Below are 23642 nucleotides of genomic sequence, written 5' to 3'. Positions count from 1 at the left end.
TGTTGCAGCAGCACTAAGAAACATGTTCCATCAAGATTTTTGAGAATAAAATATGGAGGCAATATCAGTTCCAAACGCGACTTGCTAATAACCACTGCAGTACTTAGACATGAGTATCAAGTAGGGTAATTTATTACATACAGCCACTACACCAGCAAGGCAACAAAGAACCATACAAGACAGAACATTAAAAAGGAGTAAATTGCAGAAGAGAGAAACAAATCTACAACTGAATGGGGTAAGCCTTACTCATTCCCAATTTGGCGTTGCTCAGTTTGAGAGATACCATAGTATCAAAGTGCAGCTTCCAAGAATTTACGCTTTAGATCTAAAATTCTCGCATAACAGACCTACAAGAGATATAAGAGGGGAAATAAAAGTTTGTCCTTGGTTGTAGACAGATAGATTACTAAACTGTTTCTGAACCAACAAACCTTGTATTGTAAGTTCATAACTTCCTGGTTGTTGTTTGTGACAAAAAAGGAGGCTTTGTTGATAAAAGCTTGAGCATTCACTGCATCATTATCCTACAAAATGAAGAACTACATTAGTCCAGCTGACAATGCAATGCCAACAAAGGCTAAAAACAGGACTAACCTCCAAATAGAGTCGTGCAATCTGGACGCACTTGGATAATTTGTTTGTGTCATCAAGCATCCTGGTTTTTAAGAAGATGGCCAGCTTTCCCAGACTTAGAAGATCCAATGACATGTAAAGAGAGACAGAAGCTGCTTCTACCTGATTCCTGAGTCCAAGTCAATGCCACTAAGCATTTGTGCTGCTCTCGACCATTGTTGTTCAAATTCATACAGTTCCGCAAGCTTCTCTCTAATCACTAATAAAACCTGCATATAGCCAGCATGGTTATAGATCAAGAATGTTGCAAGACTTTTTTACATAATAACAACAAAGTCAATCACAAAGTCACCGAAGAAGATTTAATGAGCAGTTACAAAGCCCACAGAAACAGATATTATGTCAGTTATTTGTGGTAGTGAAACTGGAAGCAGTAAATATTCTCTATGAGATTTACATGAAGACACTGGAAGCAGTAAATTCACTGGATGATTTCTTTCACAAGATGACAAGCATGATGCAGGCATTCTTTGTACATTTTTCTGCACAGGTATATATTAACCAGCTTTGATCTACATAATCTTTCAATACCTAGATATATGAATAGCTAAGACTAAGACCACATGATTGCAATAAATAGAAGAGAACATCAACTACACATAAAATCAAGTGTACCTGATTAGCCAGGACGTGCAGTGGCCCAGCCAAACCGTCCAGCAAATGTGACATGTCTAGATCCACATGTCTGTACCTTAAATACTTAGAAAAGCATTAGAATATGATATCCACATAACACAAATATCACAAAAAAGTTGAGAAAAAAGAATAGTCAGTTGTCTACACTAAACAAGTACTGGTCTGTTACCTAAGATCAGGAACTACCAATACCAGTATCTCGAGGAATATTTGTAGGAGATATGATAATAACTTGAATAAAACACGTCATATCCAGTATACTAACACAGAAGTGATATCAATATTTCTACCTTCCACATCAGATAGTATAAAACACACCACGGCCTACATGGTTTGCACCCCTGAACGCACTGGCGGACCTCCCCGGTGGGCAGGGTATGGCGCCTGCCACACCTTAATTTGGAGCAAAAAAAAATTTATACTTAGTATGCATCAATCGCTAGCAGAAAACTGCCTTGTCGCTGTTAATACACGTGATGGGCCGACGGCCCGATGCAGTGAGCGGCAAGATGGGCCAACACCCAGCCACGCGAGGCAGCAGGTTCGAGCGTCCACGGAGCGAGCAGAGACGCAACACACGCACGCACTCGACCACCCTGTTCTCTCCCCAGTCCCCACGACGCCAACCCTAATCCCGACGGCGGCGGCTGGCCAGGTCTCCAGCCTCCAGGAGTGGGCGGGGCAGGCAACGGCAAGTGACGGTGGGGCAGCAAGCGGCGTCTCCAGCCGGGGATTAGGCGCCTAGCAGCAGCAACAGCAGTCCGGCCGGCGCAGTCACGGGCAGACGGGCTCATGGCCAGATTGCCTGAAGATGGAAAGGAAGAGGAAGGCAATAGGAAATTCAAAGGAAAGGGGAGGAGGTGATTTCTCAATTTTCCTGAAATTTTGTTGCAAATTCTAGCAGTAGCTTCAAGCCTCAAATTCAGCAGGATTAATGTTGTGATTTGTGAACACTCTAATTGTGAATTGCAGATTTGAAAAGATATTTTGAAGTGCTTGGTAGTGGTAGCAGCTCGAAATCGAATCCAAGTACTCGTGAAAGTGTCAATGTTTCGGCACAAGCCACTCATCAAGATCAAGTGAGTTCGGTGCGAGTAGAGCATGAAAATTTGATGCAAACTGAACAAGTGGAAGAACAAACTACAGATTCTCTTGAAGCTATAGTGGAAGAGAATGTTGAAGTTCATGAAGTTGAAGGTATATCTGTTTTTAGTGAAGATTACATAAATGGTGATCCTGGACTTCGCATTCCACTTGATAGATTTGCCCCCAACATTAGAGATGATGTTAGATTTGCTTATATACGAATGGGTGCAACTTGACCAACTAGTTGCACTTTCCCCCCAAATAGAAATGGAAGATGCTTCCGACCACGATGGTATAAGGACTTTGATTGGTTGGAATATAGTGTAACAAAGCATAAGGCCTATTGCTTCTATTGTTATCTTTTTAAGCATGACCGAATGGATGAAAAATTTGGGCATGATGTTTTCTCCAAATTGGGTTTTGACTGTTGGAAAAATGCGGTTGCAGCATTCCGTAAACATGTTGGTGGGCCATGTAGCATCCACAATATTTCAAAAACAGCATGTGATGATTTTAAAAATCAAGGGGCAAGTGTGAAAAGTAAAGTTACAACTTACAGCAAAGGTTCACTAGTGAAGTATGAAACTCGTGTGGATACATCTTTGGGCATTGTAAGTTATCTAGCATTGCAAGGTGAACCATTTCGTGGACATGATGAATCCAGTACTTCTTTGAACAAGAGAAATTTTTTAGAGTTACTTGATTGGGTGAAAGAAAGAATTCCAGAAGTGAAGGTTGCATTTGATGAGCTATTCCCTAAGAATGCCAAAATGACTTCTGGAAAAATTCAAAAAATCCTTGCTAAGCATTGTGCACAAGCGGTCACCAAGGCAATCAAAGAAGAGATGGGTGATTCTCTTTTCTCTGTTCTTATTGATGAGTGCCGTGATATATCAGTGAAAGAACAAATGGCCGTGGTAATTAGGTACGTGTTTAAGTTTTTGAAGTGTATATGTGTTTTTTGATCATTTTGTTCTATGTAGAGTGGTCAACTAATTATATGACTTCCTGTAGGTATTTGAGCAAATAAGGAGAGACTATTGAACGCTTTTTAGGTATTAAGCATGTTTCGGACACAACATCTGCTTCTTTAAAGAAGGCATTATTGGAGGTTTTTGCTAAGCACGGTCTAGTTGTTGCACGACTACGACGGCAGGGTATGATGGGGCATCTAATATGAGAGGAGAATTCAATGGCCTTCAGAAGTTAATTCGAGATGAGAACCCATATGCTTTCTATATTCATTGCTTTGCCCACCAACTGCAATTGGTAGTTGTTGCTGTTTCGAGATGCTGCAAGCGTGTAGAGGATTTTTTTGAATATGTGACCATGATTGCTAATCTCAGTACTTCATCTTGCAAGAGGAAGGATAAATTGCTTGACAAGCAAAAAGAGGTTCTTTTGGATAAGATTAAGAGTAGTGAGATGCCAACGGGAAGAGGGAAAAATCAAGAAACATCCTTGGTCAGACCTGGAGATACAAGATGGGGCTCTCATTACACAACCTTATCTCGCATTGAATCAATGTGGGATGCAGTCATAGAGGTTTTGGGCATTGTTGAGGATGATGTGCGTGTTCCATGTAGGGCAGGAGGTTTGGTTCATCAAATGGAGACTTTTAGCTTTGTGTTCATCTTGAAGATGATGCTAAAAATCCTTCGCATGACAAATGATGTGTCTCTTCTATTGCAAAAGAAGGATCAAAATGTTGTTCAGGTATGTGATGGATCATGCTATATGTATCTAGTCTGCTTGATATATTTTGTTCATGTAAACATTGTCTAAAATTGTAATTATCTCATTTCAGGCAATGTCATTGGTTACGGATGTGAGAACACATTTGATCAACTGGAGAAATAATGGTTGGGAGCCACTCTTGGAAGATGTCAAAGCCTTCTGCACCAAAAACGACATTCCGATACCAAATATGGATGACATCTTTACAAAGTGGGGAAAATCAAGAAAAGGTGGACGAAACAATGTCACGGATGATCATTTTTTCCGCGTGGACACCTATGCTGCCATAGACTCCATCACCACAGAGTTTGATCATCGTTTTAATGAGGTATCTTCGGAGCTGCTCCAGAACTTCTCTTGTCTTGACCCAAGAAACTCCTTTTCTAGGTTCAATGTGAATAAGCTTGCTAGACTCACAGAGATTTATCATGAGGATTTCTCAGATTACGAACGTGAACATATAGTTGATAACCTAGAGCTATTCATTATCCATATGGAGAAGAATTGAAGACTTTAGAGCTTGTCATGATATTGCAAGTCTAGCTAAAAAGATGGTTGAACTTGAAAGGCATGTCATGTTTCCTGCTGTTTATCGCCTCATTGAGTTGGCATTGCTACTACCGGTAGCGACGGCAACAGTAGAAAGAGCCTTCTCATCAATGAAAATCATCAAGACTGAGTTGCGCAGCAGGATGTCTGATGGCTGGCTTAATGACTTGATGGTGTGTTACATTGAGCGAGAGATCTTCAAAAGTATTGATCTTGGTAAAATTAAGGAAGATTTTTAGAAGGAGGGTAGGGCACTGCCATTACCTGGGTCTTCCCGCCATTAAATGCTTCATTATCGGTACGTAGTGTATTGACACATGTCTACAATTTCATTGTATTTGGTTATTTGTTTGTAGTGTACAATTTCATTCCTTTGATTCGCATAAAGAAAAATCTTAGTGAGACTTCTCCCCACCTAAATTTTTTTTCATGGTCCGCCTCTGCCTGAATGCATCCCCATGTATGGAAAGACAGACATTGGGAACATAAGCCAAGCATGACAAGAAGAACCCAATTGGAAACAACACTAAATAAGAAACCATCATAATGAATCACCCCAGCTCTGCTTATAAGATGGGCGAATTCAAGAACATAAGAACAACCGTAACGAACAACCATAACGACCAGCGAGCTAAATCAGAGTATCACAAGGGCGCATGCGTTTGAGGTCTGGAAATCGCCGACGAACAACGCAGCGACCGAACAGAGGCACCGATCTGAACGAACACGATAAACTGACCTTGCATTCGCCTCTCCCCGTCTCCATAATCCAAATTCATAACTAGACAGCGAACACGGAACACAGGAACATGAAACTTAATCGCTCATCGCTCCGCCACGAACACGATAAACTGACCTTGCTTTCCTCTCTCCGTCTCCTTAATCCAAATTCATAACTAGACAGTGAACATGAAACACAGGAACACGAAACGTAATCAACTAATCATTCATCGCTCCGCCACGAACACGAAACAGAGGATCATGAATGTCTCTCAGATAACCAAAGCGCATGCAGAAGTTGAATGATCCAACAAACTCAGAATCAATATTAACTATTCAATGATCTAGCAAACATAACAATAGAATTTTAGAGAATAGGGTGTCAGAAGATCAATGATCAATGATCGCACTATAAGTTAATTGTCACAAAGCCTAGGCAAAGCAAGAAAAGCATTTTCCATTGACTGGACATTAGTAATACAAAAAAAAAAGAATATGGTATCCACATAAGACATAATAGAACACGCATACCACTAAAAATTTAAGAAAAAAGAAGTTGACGGTCTACACTAAACAAATACTAGGTCATTAATCACAATACCGAGTTGATGCCATAAAATTAAACATGACAAACAATAATTTTTCAGGCAAACTAACTGGGAATTAACAAATGTCAGAGCATAAGAGTTGGGCTAGTCAACTGGATCACCATTATCACAAGAAAACAAGCAGCACATGTCCACATTAGAGGTTCATTAGGAAGTTAGCAGCATTGACAAAAAAACATGTGATGAACGTGCTTTCACAGATCAATAAATTCTGGAGTTATGCTCATAACAGAAACATATGCCCAGGTGTGCAATGACAAAATTCTAGAGTTATGCTATGCAGTCTAGAATGTAGTCCAAGGGGAACTAACTAGCAGCAGTTCATCTAGTACTTCAATGGAAATAGCAACATCAGGCAGGAAAGAAGGAACCTTGTCCAGCAGTAGCAGCAACAAGTGTTCAATTAGTCAAGCAGTAGGCCACATGGTAAAACTTTTCTGCTCGGAACACACAAGAAAAGCATGATAAAAAGAAACAAATTGGAAAGAACATAAGCAGTATACACCATCAATTGGAAAGAACAAGCGTAATGAATCACCCCGTCTCTGCATCGAATTAATGGACCCTGTAACTCAAGAATTGACAGAGGGCCAACAAGAACTGGCAGAGAGCCAAGAATTGATAGAACATCACACGAGAGCAACGCAGGTGACGGAACAGAGGAACCGATCTAAACTATGTGGCCGGCCGTAATCCAATTTCGAAACCAGACCCGGTTGTTCCTGCAACCGACGCGAACACGAACCCGGGATAAAAGAAGCGCACGCAGAAGGAAAGAATTGCTAGTTCGCAAACGAGACGGAGAACCCCGACGAGGAGAACGAGACGGACCAAGAACACGTGAGCGCATCGGGACAACGGCGAGGACGAGCGAAATCGAATCAGACGTGAGACTACACGAACGACGGAGAGGACGAGCAAGATCGATTCGGACGCGACTCTAAACGGACGACGGCGAGGACGAGCGAAATCGAACCGGACGCGGCTCTAAATGGACGACGGCGACGAGCAAAATTGAATCGGACGCGGCTCTAAACGGACAACGGCGAGGACGAGCAAAAACGAACCGGGCGCGACATTTCTAGCTACTAGGGTGCTCGAGGCAGAGGCGGTTCCGTGCAGACCCACGGTGCGGGCACACGGGCTATCCGGCCGGCGCACATGAGAAGCCCGGCCCATTTGGTCGTGTTAGGTTGTGTGTCGTGTCTTATCTTAGAAAAAAATGTTTTTTAGGATTACCGCGTGTTTCATTAATCACATACATAGTGAATACAACGCACACACGTGGAACCGGTCAGAAAGACCGAGAGAAAACACGTGTTCCCACAACTTTGCGTAAAACCCCTCCAAGAAAATAAAATCACATTGAAGACCATAGAAATTCCGGCAACTACCGTCACCACCGACACCGTCGCTGAATTCGGAGAACTATAGCCAAGAAGGGCGCTGTGAGCCGATGAAGAAGTCTGCCAAGGACGAGGCTTTTTATCGTTGTGGCGTGTCGACCGGGGATCTCCCTCATCCTCCTTGAATCCTGGAGCAACTGTCAACCATCGATGTCGTCGAGGCCCAGCACCAGATCCGCCGCCATCAAGCCGCAAGTCAAGATCCGAAACCACCATCCTCTCACAGTCACCGGTGATGTCACCAGGGAAGACAACCACCGGCCATAGACTTAAAACTGCCTTCCAGAAGGATCGGCGGGAGACTGAGCTCACCTGCTCCTCGATGCCGCCATGTACGATATCAAGAAGGGACTGGAGCTTCGGCATTATTCTTGGTTGCGATGCCGCAATCACCATCAAAAACAGCGCCGTGCTAAACACAATACCTTGCATTGCAGTCGTTGTCCCGATGCAGGCGCATGGAGACGCTGGACTCGCTGATCGAAAGGAACAGTGAATACACATATCCACGAGCCTCTCAACACTACCGTGAAGGACGCCGCCGAGATGATGCCAGGACTCGGGAAATCTTATTCGACACGGCGCCGCTAACACCATTGAAGTGAGGCAGTAGGACCAACCTATCTATACACCTGAGGTGGAGAACTGGGGCTCCTCCATCTAGCCGTTGCCGAGGCAGATGAAGGAGGAAGGAGCTCGCGGCCTCGCCAGTGGCTGAGGCGGGATTGGAGGCGCCCTCTTTGTGCGTCTTTGGAACCGTTCAAGAGACACACTTGGGAGGTTGTGGGTTTGTGTAAAGAGGAATAGAAAAATTATGTTGGTGCAAAAAGACATCCGCAATGCTTTCATTTCGTTAACATCAACTTCAGGTCCGGCTTGTTTCAAATAAAAAAACTTAAGGTCCAACTAATTTTCCAACTAGAATAGCGAGGGTACGTGTCTGAAGTGACTGTGTTTGAGGTGACTTGTGGCGATAATCCCACGGCCGAAGTGGTGCCAACTCTTCCCTCCCAGTTGATCCCCTCCCTCTTCCAATTCGATCCTTCGTCTGTCTCTGAGATCCACTGAAGGAAATATGCCCTAGAGGCAATAATAAAGTTGTTACTTACATTTCCTTATATCATGATAAATGTTTATTATTCATGCTAGAATTGTATTAAACCGGAAACTTGATACATGTGTGGATACATAGACAAAACACAGTGTCCCTAGTAAGCCTCTACTAGACTAGCTCGTTAATCAATGATGGTTAAGTTTTCTAACCATAGACATGAGTTGTCATTTGATGAACGGGATCACATCATTAGGAGAATGATGTGATGGGCATGACCCATCCGTTAGCTTAGCATAATGATCGTTAAGTTTCTATTGCTATTGCTTTCTTCATGTCATATACATATTCCTTTGACTATGAGATTATGCAACTCCCGGAGAAATACCTTGTGTGCTATCAAACGTCACAACGTAACTGGGTGATTATAAAGATACTCTACAGGTATCTTCGAAGGTGTTTGTTGGGTTGGCGTAGATCGAGATTAGGATTTGTCACTCCGAGTATCAGAGAGGTATCTCTGGGCCCTCTCGGTAATGCACATCATAATAAGCCTTACAAGCAATGTGGCTAATGAGTTAGTTGAGGGATGATGCATTACGGAACAAGTAAAGAGACTTGTCGGTAACGAGATTGAACTAAGTATGAAGATACCAACGATCGAATCTCGGGCAAGTAACATACCGATGATAGAGGGAATAATGTATGTTGTCATTACGGTACGACCGATAAAGATCTTCGTAGAATATGTGGGAACCAATATGAGCATCCAGGTTCCGCTGTTGGTTATTGACCGGAGAGGTGTCTCGGTCATGTCTACATAGTTCTCAAATCCATAGGGTCTGCACGCTTAACGTTCGATGATGATTTTGTATTATATGAGTTATGTGATTTGGTGACCGAATGTTGTTCGGAGTCCCGTATGAGATCATAGACATGACGAGGTGTCTTGAAATGGTCGACAGGTAAATATTCATATATAGGACGATGATATTCGGACACCGAAAGTGTTCTGAGGGTACCGGGTACATATGGGGTCATCGGAAGGGGTTACGGGCATCCCCCCGGCAACTACATGGGCCTTGGGCCAAGAAGGGGACAGACCAGCCCCGCCCCATGTAGGCCAAAATAAGGGGGAAGGAAGGGGAGGGATTCGGCCTCCCCCTTCCTTCTCTCATCCCTCCTCCTTCCTTTCCCCTCCGGATAAATATGGAAGGGGGGAGGCCGAATTGGGAGGCGCCCAAGTAAGATTCCTCCTACTTGGGTGCCCCCTTGGCTGCCTCTCTTTCCCTCCAACCTATATATATGAGGGGGGCACCGCTAGAACACACAACATTGATTCCTAGCGGTGTGCGGCGCCCCCTCCATAGTTTACACCTCCGGTCATATTGTCGTAGTACGCTTAGGCGAAGCCCTGCGTGGATCACTTCACCATCACCAAGTTCGACTACATCAACCGTGTTGTCAAAGCTTCCGCTTTCGCTCTATGAGGGTACATGGACACACTCTTCCCCTCTCGTTGCTATGCATCTCCTAGATAGATCTTGCGTGAGAGTAGAAATTTTTTGAAATTGCATGCTACGTTTCCCATCATCCACCACTACTCTCCCTAGTTTGTTCTTATCCCTTCTCTCATAATTGGTTTCTCTTCCTCTAGTGCTGTTTCAAGTGGCCGAGGTGGGATTTTCTCAAGTCCTAGTGTTGAGGGAGGGGCATTGAAGGAAAATACAAAAAAACTGATAGTACTTAAGTGTACAAGCAAACTCATCATGTTGGGGAGGGTCCTGGCCCATGCTAGCCGCCCCATGCCTCTCTAGTTATTTCACCCTATCAATCCTCTATTCATCATCTCCCTTGGTAGTTCTTTCAATCCATGGCCTCCTTAATTGTTCTTTACCCAAAAGATCCACACTTGGCGCATGTGTGTTGACTACCAACCCCTAAACAAGGCTTGCCCCAAGGATCCATTCGTGATGCCACATATCGGCCAAGTGATCGATTCCATGGCCGGTTGCGAGGGTTTGCGTATTTTGGGTGCATATTCAAGCTATCATCAGATAAAAATGAAGTATTCGGCCAATATCAAGACTCCTTCGTCATCTCCTATGAAACTTTCTCCTACATTTTCATGCATTTGACCTAAAAATGTTGGTGCGACTTACCAATGGTGTATTCGAAAATGTTGACACCATCGGGGCGGCAGAAACTTCCACAGCTATGTCAACGACATCGTGGTAAAGTCCAAGTGAGGGGATGATCTCCTGGCGGATCTGGCGAAAACCTTCATAGACCTCATGCAAATCAACTTGAAGCTTGACCAAGAGAAATGTGTAATTAGATTACCTGCAGAATCTCCCTGGTTTCATCATTTCTATATGCGAGAACGAGGCCACCCGGAGAAGGTCAAAGCGATCCTAAAGATGGCTACACACAAAAAATCTAAAGTATGTGCAGTAATTCATCGGATGCATTGCAGCCTTAGGGCATCTCTAACGGCGACCCTCTAACCACTCGTATACGTCCGTACCGCGGAAGCCATCCAACGTGGGACTGTATCGGTCTGCGGCGCAGTCCGGACGTGTTTTCTCCATGTTAATGTGTGAACTTACTGTCACGGTCTCATTTCCTTCCACTATGCCCTTCTCCTTCTTGCTTTGCATCCGCACCCTCCACCTCCCCCGCCACCGTTGTATGTCTCTAGCCGCCATAGAGGCATTGTCAGACGTCCCCAACCAGCAAAGACGGTGTTGTCCTCCCTAGAGTCGTTTGTACCCAGGTACACTTCTAGCCTCCTCGTCGGCGACCTCCATGGCGGACAGCACGCCCGACAGGTGTCGGTCAAATGCCATTGAACTTATTTTCAAATGCTATGTCGTTTATTAGAGTATGAATGATGGTGAGCTACTCGACCATGTAGGATGAGTTGTTGTGCGATGTGTGGTTGGCCGTATCTGTAGATTTCGTAAGCAGAAGTAGAGGGGGACCTTCTGGCAGCAGGTGCATGAATCATTTCACGCACGAAAGCACACTGCGCCCTACGACAGTTACATCATTCAACAATGCAGTGTGAGGTCGTTATCGTATTGCTTGCATGCCATCCAGACTAGCGTAACCAAGTTTTATCAAGTGGTTGCTCAACTGGAGGCAAGGTGGCCATTGCATGTGGCAAAGGAGATCATAAGTTTTGCTTCTCTTGCTCAACTTGTTTAAATTATTCATTCACTCAAAGTTGGTCTACACATTATGTAGCCCGCACGCACTGCCATGATGTACCACATGACAGAGGATGGTCATTTACGTACACACTGTTGGATGAAACTGAAAAGGGAGTATGAGTGGGACGAACTGATCCGTTGATGAAAAACTTGTTGGACATTCAATTAATCCAGTCGAATTAGAGACATTGTTGTACTAAACTTATTTACATGCTACGTATGGATGATTCGTGCTATTTTTCTATCCGAACTTTGATGAATATCAACCGGTGTGCATGAATTTCGTCATGTTAGTTAAAATGCGGGTTGAAATGTATGTGGGTAGCTTTGGATGGCGACCTCCCGAATCCGTGTCTGCAGACTGCCCCCCTGTCAGTGGACAGATGCGGGAGGAAATTTGCGGGTTCCCATTGAAGATGTCCTTACTCGGTTCATCTCTAGGCTTGGCGAGAAGGGCCTACCACTCTATTGGCTCCTCAAGAAGGTTGATTCTTTCGAATGGACTGTTGTGGCGCAACCGGCCTTCGATGACCTCAAGCGCTTGCTCTTCATTCCACCAATCCTCTCCAACCGGGCCAAGAGGGAGCCCCTGCTCCTTTACGTCATCGTCAACCAAACGTGCGACCGAGCGTTGTCCCGGTGGTCATCATTTTACTAGGAAAGTGAGTTCCCTCCGAGTCCAAACTAAGATATCAACATTACCAGAAACTAGTCTACTGTGTGTTTCTAGCATCAAGGAAGCTACTACATTACTTGCAAGCCCACTTGGACATCGTGGTAAGCAATGCCCCTTTGTCAGACATCAACGGCAATAGGGATGCCACTGACCGGGTGGGGAAGTGGGCCATCAAGCTAGGGGCGCACGACATAATATATGAACCACCGAAGGCTATCTAGTTTTAAGCTCTGGTCGAATTCCCTTTCGCTTCAAGTCCAGTCGGTTCCAGTCGGAGTACTGGACCATGTACTTTGACGACTCTAAAGTAAACGGAGGATTGGAGGCTAGCGTCATCCTCATCTCCCTGAAAGGTGCAAAACTCGATTATGTGCTTCAGATCCACTTTGTTGCATCCAATAATGTGGCTGAATACAAGGCTTTTCTACATGGTCTACGGATTGTTGTATCACTCGACATAATGTGTGAACTTACTGTCCTTCGTCTGAAGGCAATAGTTGGCTAACCTATACTTTATGCTATGGAAATATCTAGGATTAGTAGCAAAAGTTGCCTATAATTTTATAATCCAGTTTGGTAATTGACTATGGAGACTATAAATCTTTATGTTGCAAATACTAAATTGATGTATTGTTAATTAAGATCTTTGTGACAAGAGCTATTACTAAAAGATGTAATACAATGGGAATCTTAGAACTTATAGGCGATTGGACAGTTTGGTGCACACAGTTGTAAAATACGTGATCACATTCATCTAACTTGCGTGGGCGTGCAAATACGATCAAATTTCTCGTATGCAGGTGTATCCAACGCTTGTGTGGCACGTCAGCTTGGCCAGGGCCCACTGTCAGTGGCTGATAGCGTTTGAGATGTGATGCGCACATGTTTTTTTACAGCAACACCCTAAGCTTTTTGAACTTCGTACCAAGCCATTATGGGTCCCATCCGTCAATGCACAATGTAAATAAAATTTGGCTTAAAACACACGGGTGGGAGCTCGAACCCCAGCTGATCATACTTTATGTGTTAAATAGACTACTAGGACTAGGATATATATCCTTTAAGTCTACATAAAAGTGTCAATGAAACATGAGTATTTTATATTCTACATAAATATTTCATTTAAAACATGTACATTTTAAAATTATATGAATTAAAATATACTTATGAAATTATATGAACATTTAAAATAATATTTATGAAATTACAATTCATGTATATTAACATAACTTGAAAAATATTCACGTGAGTTAAAAACTATTCAAGAATAATTTCAGCCACGTGTAATTTTAAAAACTATTCATGTATTGTTTAGAAAGTGTTTAAGTATTAATAAAAACGTAATTAAAATCCAAATAAATGTTCACATAATTTTAATAATGGTTTCACATTTTTTAACGAAATATTTATGTGGAATATAAAAGCTTTCATGTTTTAAGATGTTTCTATGTTGTTTTAAAAGAGTGTTCATGTTTTTTAATAAAACTTATGTTTTGCTAAAATATATTTATATACTCATTAAAAATAGAAAATATCTATGAAACATTTAATACATGTTTGAGTGCACCTAGAGAGTAACCCTCAAGTGAATATTATTTAAATTATACAATCATTTTTCTAGTTCATATATATATGAATATTTTTAAGTAAGTTATTTTATTTGTATGTATGTGAATTACAACACTGTAATATTCTAACTTTATTTTTTTACAGTGATTATTACTTACATACCTGTTACCAATTTCAACAAAGAAAGAAAACTAAAATTTCCAAAATGGGCCGGACTGACTGATCCATTCACGCCCCACGCGCGTGTTTAATAGCTTAGTAAGTTTAGTTATGCAATACTGACAGGAAGGGCTTACGAGGAGTTAGTGTTTATCGTGTGCAGAGGTTTAGGAGGAGTTAGTGTTTATCGTGTGTAGAGGTTTAAGATTGAACGTCCCTGCTATCTATTTTTCTTTTGAATTATCCTGTGTATACTTTACTCTTATATATGTGGGACCCGAGGATTACATAGATGCATAGTGTGTGGATTTTTTTTACCAGAACTTGACACTAATTTAGGGGTGTTTTCACAAAAAATATGGCGTTCCAATCACCAACAGTGGGTAGACATGTGCATGGGCAGCCTGGCTCCGAGGCCTGAGCCCGAAAGCCCAGCATCTGGGCCAGGCCCGGACTCCATTTTCAAGCCCCAAAAAAAGCCCAAAATGGCAACAAATGTATATTTTATTTGAAAAATAGGTATATTATATTATTTTAATATCGCCAATATAATTATTTTAATTGGAAAATGGCACTGTTCATGTGCTTCAGGCCGGGCCCGGGCATGGGATTTTTGCTTCGGGCTTTACAAAGCCCGGCCCGAAACCCAGCCCGGTCTGGGGTTTGAACAGGTTTAACCGTGGGCCTGGTGTGCCACGCAAGCGCAGGATACACCCGCATATGAAAAATGTCAGCGTATTTACACGTCCAGAAGTTAGATTACTGCAATCACGTATTTTAAAAGTTTGTCCACCAAACTAACCGTAGCGCGCAAGTTCTAAGACTCTGAATGTATTTACCTCTTACTAAAAAGTGAATGTTGCAACTGTTATATCATAATATCATTGTGGTGTCAGTTAAAAAAGAATAATGTTCTCATTGGTACGTCAATTGTTATGTCGTTATGTCAACGTGGTGTGAGTTTAAAAAAGAAGAGTTTTGCATAGGTATGTCAAATGTTTCATTATGGTGTGAGTTAAAAAAGAAAAACATTTCCACTGATTTCTCGATTTCTATACAATAATGTCATTGCGGTGATAGACTGGTAGTTAAAAAGAAGAATGTTTCTATTGGTTTGTCAATTGCTACGTCATAATGTCATTTGCTCCTTTTTGCTTACATGGAGACAATATTCACCTCGTTGTTATCGCGACATTTCTATGCACCGTACAAAGCACTTTTCTTTTAGAAGATTGTTTCATACAGTGCGACAGGAATTATCCTGCCATCTATTTTTATTTTGATTTATCATGTGTAATTTACTCTGATATATGTGGGACCCGAGGATTATATAAATTCATAGTGTCGTTTAGTGGAATTTTTTACCAGAATTTGACACTAATTAAGGGGTGTTTTCACAAAATATAGCGCTCCCGTCACTAACAGTGAGTAGACATGTGCATGGGCTGGCTCGGAGGCCCGAGCCTGAAAGTCCAACATCCGGGTCAGGCCCGGGCTCCATTTCCCGCCCGAAAGCCTGACAAAAGCCCAAAATGGCAACAAATGTATATATTATTTGAAATATAGGTATATTATATTGTTTTTAATATCATGAATATAATTATTTTAATTAGAAAATGGAACTATGCATGTGCTTCGGGCCGGGCGGGCTTGGGATTTTGCTTTGGGCTTTACAAAGCCCGGCCCAGCCCGGGGTTTGAACAGGTTAAACTGTGGGCCTGGTGTGCCACACAAGCGCAGGATACACCGGCGTATGAAAAATGTGACCGTATTTACACGCTAGTGCAAGTTAGATGACTGCAATCATGTATTTTACAAGTTTGTCCACCAAACTAACCCCCGCACGCAAGTTCTAAGAGCATCTCCAGCCACGCCCCCAACAAGGCCCCCAGGCAACTTTTCGGCTGCCGGCGCCAAAAAATTGGCCCAGTCGCGCCCCTAAGGGCCCAATTTTCGTCGGCTCGGGCCGAAATTGGCGCCGGCGGACCCAACCCGAACCCGGCGCGCTGGGGCGCTCGGGGACGCCGGGCGAATCGTTTTTGGCGTGAAAGAGCCGCGGGCCCTCCTTGCCAGCGACTCGTCTCGCTTCTAGCCGCTTCGTCGTCCTCATCGCCTCGTTTCCTGCGGCGAATCAATGACAAAGCTGCCGCGCGCTGCCGCGCCGATCAGCATCCGCCATTGATGCCTCACGGGCGGCGCAGTGAAGGCGTGACGACGCGCGTCCCCGCACATGCCACGCGTAGACGAGGCGGTCATGCGTGCTCGCGCCGCCTCCGCCTATATAAGCCGACCCCAGCGCGCCGGTGGCACGCACAGTGTCTCCACCGCCGACGTGCCCTATCTCCCCTTCCTCCCTCTCCCCTCGCCGTCCCAGTTCGTAGAAATGGCCGTACGATTCCCAGGCGACGGCGCGGCGGCGAACGGCTTCGGCCGCCGCCACCTTCACGAAAATGAAGCTCGGCTCCTCTAAGAGGCCGAGTACCCGGTCCCGCCGGACATGCAGGTGCCCGGGGCGTGGAGAATCAGCGCCGGCGGGGTCCCGGTGCCACCACCGCCCACCGGGGCGGCGCGTCGTGCAGAGATCGCGCGTATTCGCGCCTCTCTGTTGCGGGCGGCGAGGGAGGGGCCGTGCTACGTCCCCGACAGCCCGCTCTGGGAGCCCTACTTCCGCCGCCGTCACGCCGAGCAGCTCGAGGCCACCAACGGCGTCGTGCCCTCCGGCAGGCTCAACTACGAGGGGCGGCGCCGATGGTGGGGCATGCCCGGCCGCACCCTGGAGGCCGTCCTCAAGTACATCGCAGGCGGCAACACGCCGAGGCTGGAGTACCTCTCCCCGCCGTCATTCTCTCATCGCCGTGGGAGCTCGTGGACACTGAGGCGCATGGACCCCAGGGCGTCCTCCTCCTCGTCCGGTCGGTCGACCGGCTCTCCCTGCCTCCATCCCGTCAAGCCGGAGCCCCAAGAGCCCCAGGACACGCCTGTCAGCCGGCGCACCCGCAGCGCCGGTATCCACATCATCGACTCCACCCCCGCTTCCGGGCGCCTCGTCCTCGTCGCGCCCAAGCCGGAGCCCAGTCTCCCCCAGGAGTATGAGGAGATAGCCCGGCGCGGCTTCTCCAACGCGGACGCCCTGCGGTGGGCGCACGACGACTACCTCCGGACGGAGATGACCCGGCAGACCCGGGCCCTGGAGGAGATCGCCGCCCGCAAGCGTGGGCGCGAGGACGAGCACGGCGTCGTGATCCTCGACAGCGACGATGACGAGGACGCCGCCGGACCGTCCAACCCGCCGCGCCAACCGGGGGAGGGTTGCAGCAGGGACGGCAGCCACGACGGAGGCGACGACGACGACGACGATGACGACGGCGACGACGACGGCGACGACTACACGAGGTTCTACAGCCTCCTCGGCATGTAGAACTGTAAGGGCGGCGGCCGGCGAGGAGCGGCGAGGCGAGCGAGACGGCGGGCGGGCCTAGTAGTGTGTTTTTTTGTAAAATACTTCAAATATGCATGAACTCGCCGTGTTTGCGCCGTGTTTGGTCGAATTTGGTTTGAAGTCGCCGAAATATGCATGAACTCGCCGTGTTTGCGCCGTTCAAAAAAATCCCGTGGGCGCCGCGACTAGGTAGCATCACGCCCCCAGCACGCATTTTGCGCCGATGCACCTCCAGGGGGCGATTTTTAGCGCCTCCTGAGGGGCCAACGGCTGGAGATGCTCTAAGACTCCGAGTGTATTTACATCTTACTAAAAAATGAATGTTGCAACTGTTATATCATAATGTCATTGTGGTGTGAGTTGAAAAAGAAGAATGTTCTCATTGGTATGTCAATTGTTACGATGTCATGTCATCGTGGTTTCAGTTTAAAAAAGAAGAGTGTTTGCATAGGTATGTCAATTTGTCATTATGGTGTGAGTTAAAAAAGAAAAATATTTCCACTGATTTCTTAATTGCTATATAATAATGTCATTGCGGTGGTAGACTGGTAGTTAAAAAGAAGAATCTTTCTATTGGTTTGTCAATTGCTACGTTATAACGTCATTTGCTCCTTTTTGCTTACATGGAGACATTATTCACCTCGTTGTTATTGTGACATTTCTATGCACGGTACAAAGCACATATTTTTAGAAGATTGTTTCATATAGTGCGACAGGAATTATCCTGTGTAATTTACCCTGATATATGTGAGACCCGAGGATAATATAGATTCATAATGCTGTTTAGTGGATTTTTTACCAGAATTTGACACTAATTTAGGGGTGTTTTCACAAAATATGGTGCTCCAATCACTAACAGTGGGTAGACATGTGCATGGGCAGCTTGGCCCGGAGGATCGAGCCTGAAAGCCCAACATCCGAGCCAGGCCCGGGATCCATTTTCCCGCCCGAAAGCCCGAAGTGGCAACAAATGTATATTTTTATTTGAAATATAGGTATATTATATTATTTTAAAATCCCGAATATAATTATTTTAATTGGAAAATGGCATTGTTCATGTGCTTCGGGTCGGGCTTGGGATTTTTGCTTCAGGCTTTACAAACCCCGACCCGAGACCCGGCCCGACCCGGGGTTTGAACAGGTTAACCGTGGGCCTGGTGTGCCACGCAAGCGCATGATACACCCGCATATGAAAAATGTGACCGTATTTACACGCCCACGCAAGTTAGATAACTGCAATCACGTATTTTACAAGTTTATCCACCAAAGTAACCGCCGCACGCAGGTTCGAAGACTCCGAGTGTATTTACCTCTTACTAAAAAGTGAATGTTGCAATTGTTATATCATAATGTCATTGTGGTGTCAGTTAAAAAGGAATAATGATCTCATTGGTATGTCAATTGTTATGTCGTCATGTCATCGTGGTTTGAGTTTCAAAAAGAAGAGTGTTTGCATAGGTATGTCAATTTTTCATTATGGTGTGCGATAAAAAAGAAAAATCTTTCCACTGATTTCTTAATTTCTATAAAATAATGTCATTGTGGTGGTAGACAGGTAGTTAAAGAGAAGAATGTTTCTATTGGTTTGTCAATTGCTACGTCATAATGTCATTTGCTCCTTTTTGCTTACATGGAGACATTATTCACCTCGTTGTTATTGTGACATTTCTATGCCCGGTACAAAACACTTTTCTTTTAGAAGATTGTGTCATACAGTGCGACAGGAATTTCATGACGGGGATGTTTGTCGATTTTTGCCACACTACACAAAGATATTAAGTCTTCACATCAAATAGTTGTTTGCATTGAGATGCAACATGCTTTAATTCCTTCATTAGTCTAGTAAAATGAAATGGTAGACCTTGATCTCAAACAAGAATGAGGAGCTCAAACAAAGATAAAGAGACCAATTGTGGCAATGGATAAAGACAACGCACAAGCTATTGAAGGAGCACAAGCCACTGAAGCGGCACAAGGTACTAGTTTTTTTGCGGGTGTACTAGTTCACGCTTCTGTATGCGAGGCTACCCAATTTCAATGTATAGGTATCCCATGAAATGCGACGTAAAACATTTTGTATATATGCATATGAAATGGAGAATTGAAAATAATTTGTATGTGATGTTGCCTTGTGTCTTGGATTGCTGAGAAGTTGGGGCTGCACTGCTAGCAGTAGTCCTACTGAAGTGCTAGACTACTACTAGTGCAGCCCATAGCTTGTAGCTAGATTTATAAATCACTGACCGACGAATAAGAAAGGGAAATCGGTGGTAAGTGTATGACCGACTAGCTCGTCAATGAAGACACATGCCACAAACAGGCCAGCTGGTCTGCCGGTAATGACAATGCCATCACTGACCCGGAGCCATATACAAGTCACTCACCAGTTAGTGATACACACTTTTGGGAGCTCAGTAAAATTCACGCGTGTAGTCGTGACTTATCCTTTGATGAAGAAAGAAAGACTACAAAGAGTGTTGGGGAACGTAGTAATTTCAAAAAAATTCCTACGCACACGCAAGATCAAGGTGATGCATAACAACGAGAGGGAAGAGTGTCGTCCACATACCCTCGTAGACCGTAAGCGGAAGCGTTATGACAACGCGGTTGATGTAGTCGTACGTCTTCACGATCGACCTATCCCTAGTACAGAACGTACGGCACTTCCGCGATCTGCACACGTTCAGCTCGGTGACGTCCCGCGAACTCACGATCCAGTAGAGCTTCGAGGGAGAGTTTCGTCAGCATGACAGCGTGATGACAGTGATGATGATGCTACCGGAACAGGGCTTCGCCTAAGCACCGATACGATATAACCGAGGTGGATTATGATGGAGGGGGGCACCGCACACGGCTAAAAAATCAACTGATCAACTTGTGTGTCCATGGGGTGCCCCCCTCCCCCGTATATAAAGGAGTGGAGGAGGGGGAGGGCCGACCCTCTCTATGGCGCGCCCTGGGGGAGTCCTACTCCCACCGGGAGTAGGATTCCCCCTTTCGTTGTAGAAGTAGGAGCCCTTCCAAGTAGGAGTAGGAGAGGAAGGAAGGAGGAGAGAGGGAGGAAGGAAAGGGGGGCCAGGCCCCCTCGCAATTCGGATTGGGCTTGTGGGGCGCGCCTCCCTCTTTTCCCTTCCCTCTCCTCTATTCCACTAAGGCCCAATAAGGCCATATACTCCCTGGGGGGTTCCGGTAACCTCCTGGTACTCCGGAAAAATGCCCAAACCACTCGAAACCATTCTGATGTCCAAATATAGGCTTCCAATATATCGATCTTTACGTCTTGACCATTTCGAGACTCCTCGTCATGTCCGTGATCAAATCAGGGACTCCGAACTACCTTTGGTACATCAAAACACATAAACTCGTAATACCGATCATCACCGAACGTTAAGCGTGCGGACCCTATGGGTTCGAGAACTATGTAGACATGACCGAGACTCATCTCTGGTCAATAACCAATAGCGGAACCTGGATGCTCATATTGGTTCCTACATATTCTACGAAGATCTTTATCAGTCAAACCGCATAACGGTATACGTTGTTCCCTTTGTCATCGGTATGTTACTTGCCCGAGATTCGATCGTCGGTATTTCAATACCTAGTTCAATCTCATTACCGGCAAGTCTCTTTACTCGTTCTGTAATGCTACATCCCGTAACTAACTCATTAGCTACATTGCTTGCAAGGCTTATAGTGATGTGCATTACCAAGAGGGCCCAGAGATACCTCTCCGACAATTGGAGTGACAAATCCTAATCTTGATCCATATACCAACTCAACAAACACCATTGGAGACACCTGTAGAGCACCTTTATAATCACCCAGTTACGTTGTGACGTTTGGTAGCACACAAAGTGTTCCTTCGGTATTCGGGAGTTGCATGATCTCATAGTCATAGGAACATGTATAGTTATGGAGAAAGCAAAAGCAACAAACTAAACGATCATCGTGCTAAGCTAACGGATGGGTCAAGTCAATCACATCATTCTCTAATGATGTGATCCCGTTAATCAAATGACAACTCATGTTTATGGTTAGGAAACATAACCATCATTGATTCAACGAGCTAGTCAAGTAGAGGCAAACTAGTGACACTTTGTTTGTCTATGTATTCACACATGTACTAAGTTTCCGATTAATACAATTCTAGCATGAATAATAAATATTTATCATGATATAAGGAAATATAAATAACAACTTTATTATTGCCTCTAGGGCATATTTCTTTCAGTCTCCCACTTGCACTAGAGTCAATAATCTAGATTGCATTGTAATGATTCTAACACCCATGGAATCTTGGTGCTGATAATGTTTTGCTCGTGAGAGAGGCTTAGTCAACGGGTCTGCAACATTCAGATCCATATGTATCTTGCAAATCTCTATGTCCCCCTCCTTGACTTGATCGCGGATGGAATTGAAGCATCTCTTGATGTGCTTGGTTCTCTTGTGAAATCTAGATTCCTTTGCCAAGGCAATTGCTCCAGTATTGTCACAAAAGATTTTCATTGGACCCAGTGCACTGGGTATGAAACCTAGATTGGATATGAACTCCTTCATCCAGAATCCTTCATTTGCTGCTTCTGCGGCAACTATGTATTCCGCTTCACACGTAGATCCCGCCACAATGCTCTGCTTGGAACTGCACCAACTGACAGCTCCACCATTTAATAAAAACATGTATCCGGTTTATGACTTAGAGTCATCCGGATCAGTGTCAAACCTTGCATCGACGTAACTGTTTACGACGAGCTCTTTGTCACCTCCATATACGAGAAACATATCCTTAGTCCTTTTCTGGTATTTCAGGATGTTCTTGACCGCTGTCTAGTGATCCACTCCTGGATTACTTTGGTAACTCCCTGCTAAACTTATAGCAAGGCACACATTAGGTCTGATACACAGCATTTCATACATGATAGAGCCTATGCTGAAGCATAGGGAACACCTTTCATTTTCTCTCTATCTTCTACAGTGGTCGAGCATTGAGTTGAGTCTGACTCAACTTCACACCTTGTAACACAAGCAAGAACCCTTTCTTTTCCTGATCCATTTTGAACTTCTTCAAAACTTTATCAAGGTATGTGCTTTGTGAAAATCCAATCAAGCATCTTGATCTATCTCTATAGATCTTGATGCCCAATATATAAGCAGCTTCACCGAGGTATTTCATTGAAAAAATCTTATTCAAGTATCCTTTTGTGCTATTCAGAAACTCAGTATCATTTCCGATCAACAATATTTCATCTACATATAATATCAGAAATGCTACGGAGCTCCCACTCACTTTCTTGTAAATACAGGCTTCTCCAAAAGTCTGTATAAAACCATATGCTTTGATCACACTATCAAAGCGTATATTCCAACTCCGAGAGGCTTGCACCAGGCCATAAATGGATCGCTGGAGCTTGCACACTTTGTTAGCACCTTTTGGATCGACAAAAACTTCTGGTTTCATCATATACAACTCTTCCTTAAGATATCCATTAAGGAATGCAGTTTTGACATCCATTTGCCAAATTTCATAATCATAAAATGCGGCAATTGCTAACATGATTCAGACGAACTTAAGCATCGCTACGGGTGAGAAAGTCTCATCATAGTCAACTCCTTGAACTTGTCGAAAACCTTTCGCAACAAGTCAAGATTTGTAGACACTAACATTACCATCAACGTCAGTCTTCTTCTTGAAGATCCATTTATTCTCTATGGCCTGCCGATCATCGGGTAAGTCAACCAAAGTCCACACTTTGTTCTCATACATGGACCCCATCTCAGATTTCATGGCTTCAATCCATTTTGCGGAATCTGGGCTCATCATCGCTTCCTCATAATTCGTAGGCTCGTCAGGGTTAAGTAACATGACTTCTAGAACAGGATTACCGTACCACTCTAGTGCGGATTTTACTCTGGTTGACTGATACGTCTCCAACGTATCTATAATTTTTGATTGCTCGATGCTATATTATCTACTATTTTGAATGTTTATGGGCTTTATTATACACTTTTATATCATTTTTGGGACTAACCTATTAACCCAGAGCCCAGTGCCAGTTTCTGTTTTTACCTTGTTTTAGGGTTTCGAAGAAAAGGAAAATCAAACGGAGTCCAATTGACCTGAAACTTCACGGAACTCATTTTTGGAAGGAAAGAAGCCC

This window comes from Triticum urartu, chromosome 3, assembly GCF_003073215.2.
Source record: "Triticum urartu cultivar G1812 chromosome 3, Tu2.1, whole genome shotgun sequence".
In the NCBI taxonomy this organism is placed as follows: Eukaryota; Viridiplantae; Streptophyta; class Magnoliopsida; order Poales; family Poaceae; genus Triticum; species Triticum urartu.
This window is presented reverse-complemented; position numbering follows the sequence as displayed.